Genomic DNA, 14,758 nt, shown 5'->3' on the forward strand with positions numbered 1-14,758 from the left:
ATTGAGGGGTTAAAAAGAGGCAGAAATGGGAACTTCAAAAGTTGTATCTCCTCTGTGCATAAAAGGTAAAGGAAACCAGGCAGCAGCCCTCTTCCCTTTCTGTTAGGATTCCAGGCTGTGGAATAAAGATAAATCCAAGTTCACCCTCCTGTCTTTGTTTCCAAGACTCAGTAAGACAGGGGAGATATGGCAGAGCCCATCTACGCAGCCATAACCATGGGAACACCAGCAACAAGGGTAAATCAACACAAGATTCTCTATCATCAGTCTGTGTTTACACTGGAGGCCTCAGGCTCCCTGCACCAACCTGGCTGGCAGTTCAGGACCATGGTATGGCTGTGGAACTAAGTAAGAAAAGGGATTTATGGAATAAATATGCATTTTTCTGTCCTAGTACCCATCATCTCTTTTAGAACACATGCTTACAGCACCTGGTCTCTGCACTCTGCTTAGAAGCCGTGCTGCTGCCTTCCCCTTTCACTTCCCTTGTCCAAGCTACACCAAACCTCAGCTTTTCCTTGACTCTTACCTCACATTTGGCCTTGCCTCAATGTCCTTTTGTTTAAGAAAAGGTAGACAGAGCTCTGGGTATTTTCCTGAAGATCAAACCCAGCAGAGGCAGCCCTGGCAGAGGCGAGGGCCAGTACCCCAGTGCAGGGACCAGCACAGCACAGAGGTAAAATATTGCTCAACTGGAGTTGCAGCTGCTTGGCATCTTAAAAATGTCCAGGTCTCTGAACTTTCAGGGGTTTTGTCTGCACGCCGTGACGCAGCCAAGGGTCGGAATATCAGGCTGGAAGGAGCTGTTTGTACCTGCCCTTGGGAGCAGTTATGCTTCACATATTTTCCTCCACTTTGAAAGGTCGCATGGAAGAGCAGTATTTGTGACGGGGACGAGTGAGGGTGACTGCTGGGGAGAAAGGACACCTTGAAACAACCATGAGAGCCTTTCCAGGTGAGCAGAAGCTCCTTCCCACTCCCATTTTTCCTGGAGTGGCCATTGACAACACCCACAGCCCGGCGGCCACAAGCATTTACTGCCTGGGCAGAGCCAGGGAGGGACTGATCCCGCCTCCCCTCATTTCCTCATTGCCTTTCCTCCTCCATTTATTTCCTTTGGGTTTTCCCCTTTGATTAAACTTCTGGCATGTTGGAATGTTTAATAATAAAACAGATAACTCATGGGAGATGATATTTATAAAATCTACTGCTCTTTTTTTTTTCACTTTTCTTAAGGCCTTGAGAGAAAATCTTTCTTTTAAAAATAAAAAAAAAAAAAAGCAGAAGGTGCAGTTAACAAGTTTTCAAACAATCAATGTTTTATTTGGTTAATTTATTAAACACCTTTAAGACAATTAATTTTGGTCTGTACCCTTCTATAAAATGATTCAAGTTCTGAACAAACCTCCGATACATAAAGCAAAGTTACTTTTACCATACGCAAATTTCAGATCAAAATACAACACTCTGTTTTCTTACATTTATAAAACCCAGTCAAATACAAACGACATTAAAAAAGATAAAACACTTTCACTGATCCTTGGTACAATATTACAGCACAATTTGCACAGTGGCAACTAAGTCCTCAAAGCACAAGTCAAATACTTTAAAAAGGGAACCTCCCTTTAGTCACCCAACGTTCTACTGAACACGTAAACAAAGCGAGTGCTACCAAATCCAGGAAAATTCCAGTGTCCCTTTTCATACTGTGTGTGAGCCACAAAACAATTCTGCAAGGGAAGCTACTGGTGAGTAACCAAAGAGCTTTCCTACTTTGCTGTTACCAGTTTTTGTGCAACTACTCCATGGAAATAAACGAATGGAGGTGGACCAGACTCTGCACTGGGCAATTTATGGCAACTAAAGTAAACCAAGAAATGAGTGTTTTTCTAAAATCAATACCAAATTATCCATGGGTACAACTGGAGTAACTGCCTTTTGCTTCACCTTCAAGACATCTAAAGAAGACACAGAGTGTTTTCAATTGTTGAGTTTGTTCAATTGCAAAACCCAGTGTTTCAGCAATGGGTCAAAGTGCCATTAGAATTGCACGTTTTTCCTCAATTACAGAATGCATGGTTGCATGAAACTCTCGTTTGGTGCTACACCTGAAAGCCTGCACTTACCCTAACCTGTGAACATGTGGGATCTCCTACGAAACAGAAACATGAACAAAAATTAAAACTACAAACATAAAATGATAAAACTCAGGTCTCAGTTGATAGACATTCCTGGGAAGGTCCTACTTAGCAAACCTTGCAGTAACACCTCGAGAGGAGAAAGTAAAACCAGAGCAATGAGAGCAGGGACTGATGTATCCCCTCGGGCTATGCTTTGCACAGGCAGTCAGGGCAGTTGTACCACAGTGCAACTAAAGGGTTTTTGCCTGCAGTTCTGCAACCCCTTCATTTCTCCCACCCCCAAACCACTACTTCTACTCACAGTTCAATTGTAAGTTCGGTTATTCAGTCTCAGCTAATGTGAAAACATGTACATAATTAAATGGAAGAATACTCTAATGGATCTAACTTTCCTCTCCTTCCTCTCCTTCCTCTCATGTCAAACCCATGAGGACACCACACACTCCAAAACTTTTCCTATCTGTTAACGTTCACATAATCCCAACAGAACGGAGAACTGCAAACTGCACAAATAATACATTGTTAAATTATGCTCAAGTGTAAACAATACAGGATGGACACGGTTTAATAAAACCCTAGTGAGGTACAGCAAAAACCTAATTTCCTAATTTAGTGATTTAAGTGCAATTGAAATGCTGCTGTACCGCCCTCCTGCAAACACATCTCTCCAGAATTAAGCTGCACTACTGGGCTAATTCCCTTAAAGCTACATACCCGTGCTATAACTCATTCTATTGACTTAATGCAAATATTTGTGGGGGAAAATTAACTTACAGGGTTAATTAAAATCTTTTTACTATTCAAAAGGAATGATAGTAAAGGGATCAACCATGGAAAATGTGGTAATACATGTTTTTAAAAAGATTTCCAATAATTCTAACACAAAACAGCAAGTATATTTTGAAAAATGCATAGAAACCCTGTCAATACAAAAATCCCCACTAAAATTACACAACTAAGCAATTTTAATCTAAATATTTTATGTGCTTTTCCTATAAAGGCCACTTTGACATACAAATACAAAAAAATTTACATTTTTCCCCAAAATAAATTATTTGTTCCTCAATTAAAAATACTGAATATGGAAGCATAACAACCCTCTCTCGTGCCAGCTGCTCATCTGCAGTGGCTATTTCTGAAGAAGAAAATCTCCTAATATTTTCAATTACCAAAAGAAATAAGAAATGGCTTCAGCCTATGGTCTGCTTAGCTCTAGGAAAAACCTTGGGAAAGGAATGGAACAGGCTGAGCCCCTTACACTGCGTGTGCTGGGGAGGTAATGGATGCACACAGACATCTGCAGAGAGAGCTTTTCTGCTTGTCTCCCAGGTTATGCACCAAAATCCCTTTTTGGAATCAGAGAAAGAAATTGAGGTCAATCTGAATTAAAGAGAGACAAAATAGTAAAGGGAGTTAGGAGGGAGAAACTGTATGAGGTGCAGGGGGGGGTTAAGTAAATGAAGAATGGTGAGAATTCATTATCACCTGGGAGAGGAGAGCTCCTCATGGGAGGCAGAACCAGGGAAAACTGTACCCGTTTTTTAACAGGGGGAAGAAGAGGAACACAAGGAACAAATTTCACTGGAAAAACGAAGCAGTGGGAGAACAAAGAACCTTTACCAGCCATCCTGACCACATTTTCAGGGGCATTTATCCCTGAATTGCCAGAGAAGCAGAAAAACACACACACAAAAGTGGCAGAAATGAAAACTTATTTGGACTGGATTTGAAACGTCACAGGGACTCTTTACTGTAAGCACCAGACCCACAACTGACTGACACAGGGGAAGCAAGAAAACATCAACCCGGGGAGGGGCACAGCAAACCCCAAATGCCCAACATGCTCTAGGGCAGGGAGATGCAAACACGGTGAAGTGGCCCCAGCGGGTAAAGCCACACTGGTGGGGTCACAGGACAAGCTCCAGTTGACAACACCACGGGACGACAGGAGGGACACACCTGGAAATCACGTCATTCCGAGCCAAAACACCCAACAACCTGACCCAGATAAACTGCTGGGCAAGGCAAGGGGGCAGGAGGAAAAGCAGTGAACTAGAGTTAATCTGGATACAAGATTCTTGGGCAGCCATTGAGTACAAGCTCTCCTAACCTTGGACCAAGGACTGGGTTTGGAAGGACACAGGAGCTGCACTTCTGTATCACAAGGAATTCAGCTCTCTCATGTGCTGTATTGCATAGTTTGATTGAGGTCAAAGAGCATCTATGTCTTATTTTTCCCTGTTTTTAACAGAAGTAACTCAACATACTCCAGTCAGAGCATTCCAAACCTTGGCCCCAAGTGATTCATCAATTCATTTCTAAAGCAGCACATGAAGATTTTTGGGGTGGACACATAAATAAAAGCTAAAACTACATTCCCACACAAAGCAGAGAAGGACCCACAGAACACATACACACATAAAAAGCCTGTAACAGTAACCACATCTGTAATACAGGAGTCAGAGCATGACAGCTGGATGATGGGAACAACCCTTGCTGTTGAGCTGCATGCCGGAGATGGTAAACAAGAGGTGAGTGTGCTTTTACCTCACCACACCAACACACCTTTTGTAGAAAAAGTGGCAATATATTCTGACAATATCCTGGTAATTATCAAGATCTTAGATTTGACAGAACACTGAACCTTTAGGAGAGTGGCAGCAATGTGGCATCACATTCCAACACTCTCCTACTACTTGGTTCATGGAATACAGATATCATAATTGGATTATTCAATGTAGTTGTTTCATTCTCTTAAGATAAAATAGAGTATTTGTACTGTACAAAGTCAGACTAAGTACACTATTTATCATTCATATAATATGTATTCATATTCTTTAACCCAATCCCACAAGACTCATGGAACTCGACAAATGTGGTTTACAAAGGGAAAACTCTGAAAATAAAGTATCTAATGTGAAGAAGTTTTAGTTTTTCCTTCTGAAGGTAAAAGTAGAACAATTTCAGCTCGTCAGGCTCCCACTTTGGATTATGAAGCAGTGGGCATACAAACTGGGATGCAGTTTCACATCTCTGGTTTCTCAGAAAAAAAAAAAGTGCAGTGGAAAAACAGGTGGCCAGAAGCTCCCCAGGTATTTAGGCCAGTACCTGTGGTTCCACACTTCAGACATAGTTCCAGAACCCACCATTCCATTGCTCCAGAATTTTCAGTTTTAAATACAACAAATGCAAAAGAGTGGATCTCCTATAACAGCCCCTAAGTCTTTATATCTTACCCTTAAGTAAGGGACAGTGCAGACTCATCCTTACCTGTGCAGCAGGGAGGAGCTGCAAGGCAAAGAATGATGCTGCTCTTCTGGCTTCCCTAGAACGAGAGGATCAGGAATTTGCAAGCTCAGTAGAGCTTCTCCATGGCCCCTCATTTATCAGCTGTTTTTCAGAAGTGCTGCAGGTGACACAGATACTGCTGTGAGGCCACCAACCGGTGGCTCCTCTACAGTGACAGCCTGGGTGAGTTAGGATGGTCCAGGGGGCAGCACCCAGTGTGTGAAGAAGGACAAGGCAGTCTCTGGATTCTTTTCAAAAGGCTAAAGGGCTCTTAGATTAACAAGACTGAGAAATGCTACAGCACTGGGACTGCAGAGCCTACGAGAAGGCAATAAATAACCTGCTGTCTGGAGATGGGACAAGTTCAAACATCAACCCTTGATCCTTCCTGCTGCTTCAGACAGGGCAGGAGTAGGACTTTATGGGCTCCAGAGAAGGAAAAATCTTCCTGTAGCAGTGTTACCAAATGCCTAAACCAGACTGATGATGTGGATCAAACAAAAATAAAGACAGCACAAAAAGGACAACAAAAAAGTTCCTATGCAGGACTAAAATTCAGCTCTCTCCTCCATGGCTTGTGTCTACAAGAGCCTCTCCTCGGAGTGACCAAGCCAATGTCACTGCAATGGCAGCTCTTGGGGGCTTCCCTCCTTCCTCCTGAGCACCAGTGGCACCCAAACTCTGGGGGGCTGAGCAGGAGGGGTCTGAGGCAAACCCCACACTGGGCCCAACATCCCAGTGCTCTGCCAGCCACACGGGTCAGCATGTCCCAGACACGCAGCCGAGTCTTGGGACCGAGCCTGGGAAGATTAATATTTATGGAATAGCCACCATGATGCTAATGGAAGGCTCTGGAATTAGCAGCTAATTGGTACAGTCTGCAGAGGCATGAATACCTCCTTGTTTCACCCCCACTATTTGTGCATGGCCACTAAAATGTTTGCTACATTGAATTCAAAGTTAGTATGAGCTGCTCCTCAAAATTTTAGAGGAAAATGTTCTCCGTGAAGCATTTATTGGTTTTTCCTTTACAAAGAAAGGAAAAAGGTAGCATTTTCCCATGACATTTTGTATTATTAAGGCCTTTGACACTTCGGAAGCCGTCTTTATGAAAAGGGATGCTTTTTAAAAAAGAGATTGAATACTCAAAGAAAAACTCCACAGAACAAACACAAGCTGATTACCAGCTTATATTGGTACTTTTAGAAGTCAAGCACAGTGTAAGGAATTCAAAACTATGTCAAAATAGCACCTTTAGAAGCAGAAGAAGACACACTTTTTAAAAAATTTCTTCAGTCTAAGCAAAACCCCACATACCTGAAGATCACAAAGAAATGGGCAATGATGTAAGTTCAGGTATGGAAGGTGGGTATTGATTTTTGCAGTTTTTCCTCTGCAGCTGATTAAATGGGGAACTCCACAGAAAAATATCTAATTAGACATCACAGAAAAATCAGTGAATCTCTCTATTAAAATAATGGATCAAGTTCACAGGCAAAACAGTGAGAGCAGAGGCAGACAGAAAACTATCTGATCTGTCCTTAAAAGAGCAGAAACTTCTATTTTTTAAACAGATCTTTTCCTATTTAAAAATAATCAGAACAGCCTTTCAATTTCTACTCTCATTTCCAAGTATAATAGTTACTTTCAAGTAATAGAAATTTTTGTTTACTTTTTACAGCAGCTGCAGGTCAACCTTGGTCTTTTTGTACAGAAACATTAATTTTAAATGAAATTAAAGTAAACTGTCCTTGGGCAATGGCACCATTCTGTCCTGCTTCTTGTCTGCTTTTAGGTTTTTTTTAATTGAAGGACAAAATGCAATTTAAAACAAAACAAAACAAAACAAAAAATATTTGACAAAGTGCAAGGAAAGAAAAAATGAGGTAGGTGGGAATAGGGGCTTTTCCCCCCGGACAAGGCGCCAGGCTTCCAGCCACAGTGACACACGTGAGGGACTGGGCTACACCTGCTCTGCCTGCAGGTTTGCTTACAGGTGTTCAGCTGATCTCTGACCTGCTGGCATCAGTTTTACAAGCTCAATGAAAAGTCATTTCATTGTGTACTAAGCACTGCCCCCACACACACTGATGTGCAGAGATGTGCAGAAAGCCACAGGGAGCAAGCTGGTGTGGCCACCCTCTGACCCACAGGAGTTGTGCTCCCAGGGACCATGGGCACAGCCCATGTGTTCAGAGGGAGAGTGAAAGCAAAATCCTGTTAATAAGAGCAAAAGAGAAAACACCTGAGGCCAGAGGAAACATGGTGCATGGAATGCCCAGGACGTGCCCCTGATGGGCTTTGGGGGTTCAAACACCGAGGGCAGCCAGCAGTGGCAATTCCATGAGTTCTGCACCAAACCCAGCCTCTTGCCCCATCTGATACTCACAGCAAGGCTTGTGCAGTATGAGGAGAAGCTTGTACTGATCCTTCTCCATCCCTAAGCACTGTAAAGGACCTTCCAGGAGGCCCCCAGAACACAGCTTGCCGTTTACATCATGTAACCAAGACAGGACAGAACACTCACCATACATTGCAAAACACAGCCTCAGACCCTTAAATACAAACATGTTTCAATTGCAAGGAGACAACCACTCAGGTTTTGGAAGTCAATGATTTAAGAAAAAAAAAAAAAAGCTTAAAATTGACTTTGCAGGTGTTTCCCGAAGCAAACAAAAGCTAGAACAAACCCCATGTTCTCTAAGCAATCCAGAGGAGTCTTCTGGACTAGTTTAAGACCAGTTCTGAAAGGGTTTGAAAATATTTCTTAAGAGGGCACTCCCTGGCTTCCCTTCAGAAAGAAACCATAGCAAGAGCTGTACAGAATGTCAGCTGTGTTTAACTTGACCACCTTGGCAGATACCCCCGTGTGCTGGTTTATTCACTCTAATAAATAAGCAGGCTTTGATTTCTAAGACTTAAAAACAGTGAAACAAGTGACAGGAATGATAATGCTTTCCTGCTATCATGTGTAAATTAATAAAGCAGATTAATAAAACCCAAAGCTTTTGCATGTGAGATCATTCAGGAGAGAAGCTCAAGCCCAGCCAGGGATCAGGTTTCTGTAGCACACTGCCGATTGCAGACAGAAATTTAGACTTTCCAAAATGGCTCTTGCTTTCAGCAGGTACAAAATTGTTCCACAGGGGTTTTTTTCTGCTCTGCAGGTGGCAAAGGTGGCAGCCCTATAACAGAATGCACAGAAATCACACTTGTGAAACAAGTGCACAGCCTGCGGCAGGGGATCTGTCAGGCTCTGACAGGGTTTAGAACTACAGATGAAAGAAACTTGCCCTCAACCAAAACTGAGGATGTCTTAGCATTAACTGAAAAAAATGGAGGAAAGGCAAAGAAATAAAATCAATCAATCAATCAGTCAATCAGTCAAGGGCCTAAGCTGGTAATTCAAAAGTCCCAGTATTAAAAATATAATAATAATTCATGTTTTATCAATAAAATAACACTAATTACACAGGGGATGCTTCTTTCTACCCTATTATTGTAATCAGATCCATCAGCTTTCACCAGGGCTCAGAACAGCCTGGTTTCATTATGCAAATTCAAGGGCACAGGTAGGCAGTGGCATTGAGCAGCTTCATGTACTGAAGTGCTGTGGCAGGTGTTCTCTGCTCACCATGCAAAACTGCTGGGCACCAAGATTTAGCCTCTTCCATTGAAAAGCTCCCATCTTCCAGCTCGCTTTTCAAGACATTTCAGTAGATTATTTCAAATAACCTCTGAATATTATTCTATACCAATCCTTTATGTATTGCAAATTCTTTTATAACTAAGAAGCAGCTACCTAGAATAAGTAATTTTAAAAAATATTATTCAGATTTTGTATCACCAATAAATTTTCAACATCATCACCTGTTGGTAGCAGTTCATAGTTTAATTCTCCTACTACCCTTAATCCTTTTAAGCAGGTGTTTATCTAGCTGGGCACTTTGCATGGCTATAGTCTATGTTTTTAGGTAACCTGTTAGTCAAAATGTTGAGAGAATTGATCTCTGGAGCAGAGCAGCAGTCAGACTGCAGAGTCACGTTGGGCATGGCTGGTCAGAGGTGTCACCTTAAACCCTGGCTGCAGTCCTTCCTACAGCAAGGAATTTCCCAGGGAAAAAAGAAAAAAAACCCCAGCAAACTCCATAGGGATGATGGAGAGCAAGTGCCAAACTTATTAATAAACTTCAGAGCACACAGAGGTGACCCCTACAGAAAACGAGCAGAGCTTCCCCCGAGCCCCGCTGCCTTCTGCTTTTCCAGGCTCACCTTCCCAAGCTCTGTGCTCCTCTTTCACAGGCAATGTGCCCTGGAAACACAGACCCTACAGACACAGCTCCCAGCTCCAAGAAAAAACAAGGAAAAGCAACAGAAAATGGCAAATGTCAAAAGGCTGCAGCAGTGACGACTGAAACACCGGCCTGCACTCAGTCCTGAACGGGAAAAGGAAATACTCCGAGGGAAGATGGAAATAGCAGCTTCTACAAACACGGATGCAATTAACACCCCTCCCACCCACCTGGAGTAGCCGTTTAAGTACTCCAAAGAGCTAAAGAGAACACAACCCCCAAATCCTCAGTGCTAAATTAGAGGCAGAAAGGATCCATTTAACCCTAAATTAAACAGAATTCCTTGGAAAGCATCGCTGTGAGTGGCACCAAACCAGACCAGACCTTAGTTACAATGGTCAGTCTGCCTGTGTTCCTGGGCACAGCCACACTTCCTGAGGCACAGCTTCCCTTCTGCAGGTCAGTTAATGCAAACAAATTACACTTAATCTAAAGAGTTATAATTTTAAATACTAAAGCCTGTTGTCAGATGCCTTTTATTATATACTTGCATGGCACCAGTGCTATAATAAAGAGCAAAGTGTCCATATGCATCACATGGAGTGATATTCAAGGCAGCTGTGAAGTGTAACACAAACCTGCAGAACAGTATTAAAAAAAACCCCATGTAGATTTACATTGCTTTCAATAGCATTCATTTAAAAAAAAAGAACCACTGCTCTTTTTTGGAACACAGTGAATTTTAAGTATCTCTGTATTTTAGTAGAACAGTTGAATTATTGTTATACACAGAAGAACCCAAAAGTTTGGCACTTGTAACAACTTGCATTTGTTATTGCATCCTCCACTTTGCATGGCACATGCACGGTAGCAGAGCCCATGCAGGCTGCATGGCCACAGCATTTATGGAAAAAATAAAGAAACTGCAGTTAAAACAGGGAAAAACCTCCCCAAACCCCTCACTCCTGTGCATTTTTCTGAGTCATGCAGGCACAGGAAATACTGCAAAGCAACCAAGCTGCCTGGTGTGTTCTGGAGGGGGAGTTTATAAGCCAGGCGGTTCAGTAGCTTTGATAAAAGTCTCTTATTTTCATCAAGATCTCTGCTTCTGGAGGCAGGCTGTGTGCCAGGCACGTGCTGTGCAGTCCAACACCAGGGACACAGCCTGCCCACAGCTATCAGTGAGCTGATTTTGAGTTTCTTTTGGTTTCAGATTCACCTCTGTCCTTTTGCGTAATTTTGTATTAATTTGCCTTCAATTTAAAGATGAAGTACCCTCAAAGCTACAGAAATTCATTTGACCAGAAGCAGCTGGGTTGACACAGCACTTTCACAATAACTAAAACTTAGGGACTAGCTGACAAAATATTTAAGGATAACCAGACCTTGCTGTGATACAGCAAAACAGAAGACTCTTCAAGATGCCTCTTCTTCAGGTTATAAAACCAGAAAGGGAGAGGATCTGAAATCCAACCCTGACTCTTTAGGAATACGAGCATCTGTCCAGGTCAGGTAAGGAAGGGAGCCAGGCCAGGCATGTGCCTCCCTCAGAAACTCAAGAGATTTATTTTATGAGAGCAACAGCACTTTACACCTCTGTTTCTGTAATCCCTCTCTGCTGTGCAGAGCAGCCACAAGACTACACGTGTAAAACAAGCACAGAGGACACTGCTGTGTGTTTACAGTACCATATATTTTTTCCCCCCACTTTTAATCTAATATTAGCAATTCCAAAATTTTTCCAAAATTGTCTGTGGCACATGAAAAAAAGGAAGAAGAAACTTTTTACGGGGAAATTGTGCTAAGAGATGGAGTGAGGGGAGAAAAAAGCCACCACTCTTCCCATCTTCCACAATTCCTACCCCATATTTGGTGATTTTCTGATTTCAGTGGCTGGGGTTTGTCTAAATTCCTCAGCAGGGCAAGGAAAAATGATGCAGAGGCTCAGCCCAAGTCCCTCAAGCTCAAGGTGGCCCACCCAGTCCTTGTCCTGCATGAACAGCTGGCCAGGAAAAACACTCAGTCACCTGTGGAGGACCTGGCTGAATGTCAGTGCCAACTCGTGAGCTGGGAGGAATTAAGGCCACTGTGCCAAACAAGGACAACTTAAACATGTTTCTAAACTGCCAAACCACCTAAAACCCCTGGACTGCAACTCAAAAAAATTCCTGAATTGTTTCCCATGTGGTTCAGCCATCATGTGCAGGGGTACACAGCGCCAGGAGAGTGGGGACACCTAGGTGGTGGCATCTACCAGTGAACCCAGTTCAATCTACAGCTGCTTGCACGTTCAGCACACTCAGCAAACTGGTGACCTCCCTCCTCTCAGCACCTCTGGTATCATCACAGCCTCCCTCCCCTTCTGAAGTCAACCATCCCTTCTGAAAAGAGAGAAGTCAGAGGTCAGCTCTGCCTCTTCACTCCTACACCATCACCAGTGCAATCCCTGGAGAAAGGGGAGCCGTGGCTTCAAAGCCTTGCTCCAAATTCAGAGGGAAATCAAACCTGGTTATTGCACAGTCCAAGGGATGCACCCACAGCTCAGAGCTGGACAGACAGACAGACAGGAGCCAGACCCAGAAGACATATCCATTCCCTCCTGCACACACAGGGGCTAGAGCAGCTCCTGGATCAGTCCCACAGGCAATGCAGATGGGGAATGGTCCCCATCCCCTTAGGCAAGGCCAAGGAAGCCAGTTTTGAGATCCCAGGAGTGCCTAAATCTTGAGCATGCACCCAAAACTCCTGGAGACCATGGCTGAGACTTGGTCCCCAGCCACACAAAACGTGACACGAGTATAATGTGCTCAGAAATTCAGCTTGTGACTGGTTCAGGTACAGAGGCTTAAACTTCTTGGTCAAATCTCACTGAGTGCATTTGCAATATGTTTCAATCACCAGTATATTTGTTTGGTTTATTTACGGGTTTTTTTAAAAAAACAAACTAAGAACACCTAGTGTTAATCCTACTCTAAGTGTAAACATTCGGTTCAGTAACTTTTACTGCAAAACACTGCTAGAGAATTTACTTGGATTTACCATGTGCATTTATCACTTACGTTTTCTGGATGCTGAATGCCCTCAAGTGTACTGGGAAGCTACAGGGACTCGGGAGATAGCAGCTGGCAATATTCTGAATAACGTTATCGGAAGTTTTCCAAGCCACTTAGAAAACTGAGCTCAAAAGTGAAACATCAGATACTTAGGAACATTCATCACTTTTGAATATGGGATCTTGGCACTTTGTCTGAGAAAAAAAAAAATTGATCCATGTAAGATTTTTCAAAAAAGGGAAGTTTTACAGATAAACTAACAGCACTTGATTTATTTCACAAGACAGCCAAGGATGGAAATAGTGGTTCACATTTCTGTAGTAAAGCATTATATATAAATTTAAAATCTAAAGACATATATATATATACACACACCAAGTTTACTGCAATGCATAAATATATAAACTTTTCAATATGCCAACTAATATAGGTGAGAAAATTGATGTATATAGTTCAAGTTTTGCAGCACTTCAGCATTGTAAAAAATAAAAAAAAAATAAATAATGGTCAATGGATTGGCTGCTGCCCTTTTCCCCACGCCCCCCCCACTCCTTTGCTCAGATATCAGAGTAATTCCAACCACACATCAGTGCTATGGAAAGACTGAGCAGAAGTAAGTTTCAGAATGGCTCTTTAAGGACTATTTAGTGAAATACCGGTATTTTGAAATAGTTAGGGATCATATTTCAACATATGTAAGATGATTCAATAAAGAAGATGAAGGTTTACACTAACACAACTGAGGGCAGAGTTTGGCTTGTCTGAGGTCCACAAAGCTGCAGAGTGGAAAGTCTTGTATGTAGTTATAATACTGGTTGTACAAAGTCTCTTTTTCTGAAGGGCAGGAGGTATTATTTCTGTTTTCCGTCTCTCCCATTTTATTCCTTTTAAATAAATACAGGTTATGTCCCACCCATGACAACAACAATGAAATTAAAAATTGAGGTAAAAGTGTTCTACCAGCTGATCTTGACTACAAACAAAAGTCAATTAAATATCACTACTGATGTGAACAAGGCTTAGTAAGAAATAAAATGCAAGATACTAAGTTCTTCACTATAACCACACCATAAAACCCAGCTTTCAAAGTCAGACAGCAGTAAACAAGACTGTACTGTAGCACAGAAATCATTAGTAAACCAACTTTTGATCCCAATTTAAAGTCACTGTACAAATTTTCCTTAACTCTTAGTCAAAACCCATGTTTTTTGCAAAATAAATATATCCTTGTCATATTTCACCTTTGTTCTAAGAGCGATAAAATGCACCTTTCTACGATCCTGTCTTAAAAATCATTCTTAGCTTACAAGCAATCTGAAGTAAAAAGGAACACGATCTATTTAATTTGTCCTTTTGCTCTTACCAAAAGCAGCAATCATCACTAACCATTCCAAACACGTCTTCCCTTCTCACCTCAAGGGAAACAGCCACCAAAGCCCACCCAGAAGCGCACGCCACCCACCTGCAGACCAGTTCATCAGGCTACTTGAATGACAGCGTAGAAAAAAAGTTTACTTCTTTGTGGTGTATTGCATCCATTTTCTGGGGTGTATCCATTTCAGATTAGTCCATTTTATATATATATATATTAAAAATATTTGTCAGAATGAAACCGTTGCAAATGAATGAAAAACCGTACGTACACACCTCCACCATTTTTTAGGCACAGACCTTATCTTTTGAGAAAGGACTAGAAATAAAAGGTGCAACGACCAACACCTCCTGTGGCCTCATGCTCCAACAGCAGCACGCCAGGGAGGCTGGTTATCGTGTAGCTTCTGTGTATTACAGCTATCCAGTCCCAGATAGCACATGGATTCGTATCCGTTCCCCGCAGGGGAAATGCACCTGAAATCTATTTTTTGCTTTTCAATAAGCTTCACCAAAGGAAACAGATTCCCACCAGTTTCAGACATAAAAATCCTCCTTCAATGACATGGTTTAAACTCCAAATGGTTACGACTGAAGGTGTTTCCTTGATCTC

Source organism: Aphelocoma coerulescens, chromosome 11, assembly GCF_041296385.1.
Source record: "Aphelocoma coerulescens isolate FSJ_1873_10779 chromosome 11, UR_Acoe_1.0, whole genome shotgun sequence".
Lineage (NCBI taxonomy): Eukaryota > Metazoa > Chordata > Aves > Passeriformes > Corvidae > Aphelocoma > Aphelocoma coerulescens.